Raw genomic sequence first — 552 nt, 5'->3', positions numbered from 1 at the left:
CCCTCACAGAAAATTGATTTCTTGTGGATAATTTCTGTCGGATACGTATACTCCCCGTAGGTTCAAAATGATACGTACATATTTAGCGATAGATATTTTATTTGCTCTGCCCCGGAATGGTCGTGGCACCTTCTATAGACCGAATCATTATTTTATTTGACCATAGTCTCTGGAAGATCACGCCCATAAGCGAAACTAGACAATCCTCCCCGAGACCACTGGTGCACACTCTTTAGATTCGCCATATAGGTCAGTTTTGGACTGTTCTCGCATTAGCCGGGTTAAACATGTACGATCAACGGTAACGCATCGTTCTGCTATGGTGCCTCTGCGGGGATCTTCCGTGGGGCCTTCTTTACACGAGAATTTTGCCATGAAGTACTGGTCAGAAAAAATCCCAAATTTTTTTCCTAGGAGCATTGGGTCCACAAAAACCACATTAATAAGATGTCATCTCGAACATCGACTATCGAACATCCAACATCGAACGAATGAAATGAGAAAGGACTCGTCATTCAGAGAAGAAAAAATCCTTTATTCAGGCAGAGCATC

Source organism: Tubulanus polymorphus, chromosome 7, assembly GCF_964204645.1.
Source record: "Tubulanus polymorphus chromosome 7, tnTubPoly1.2, whole genome shotgun sequence".
Taxonomy (NCBI): Eukaryota; Metazoa; Nemertea; class Palaeonemertea; order Tubulaniformes; family Tubulanidae; genus Tubulanus; species Tubulanus polymorphus.
Note: the sequence above shows the minus strand (reverse complement) of the source record.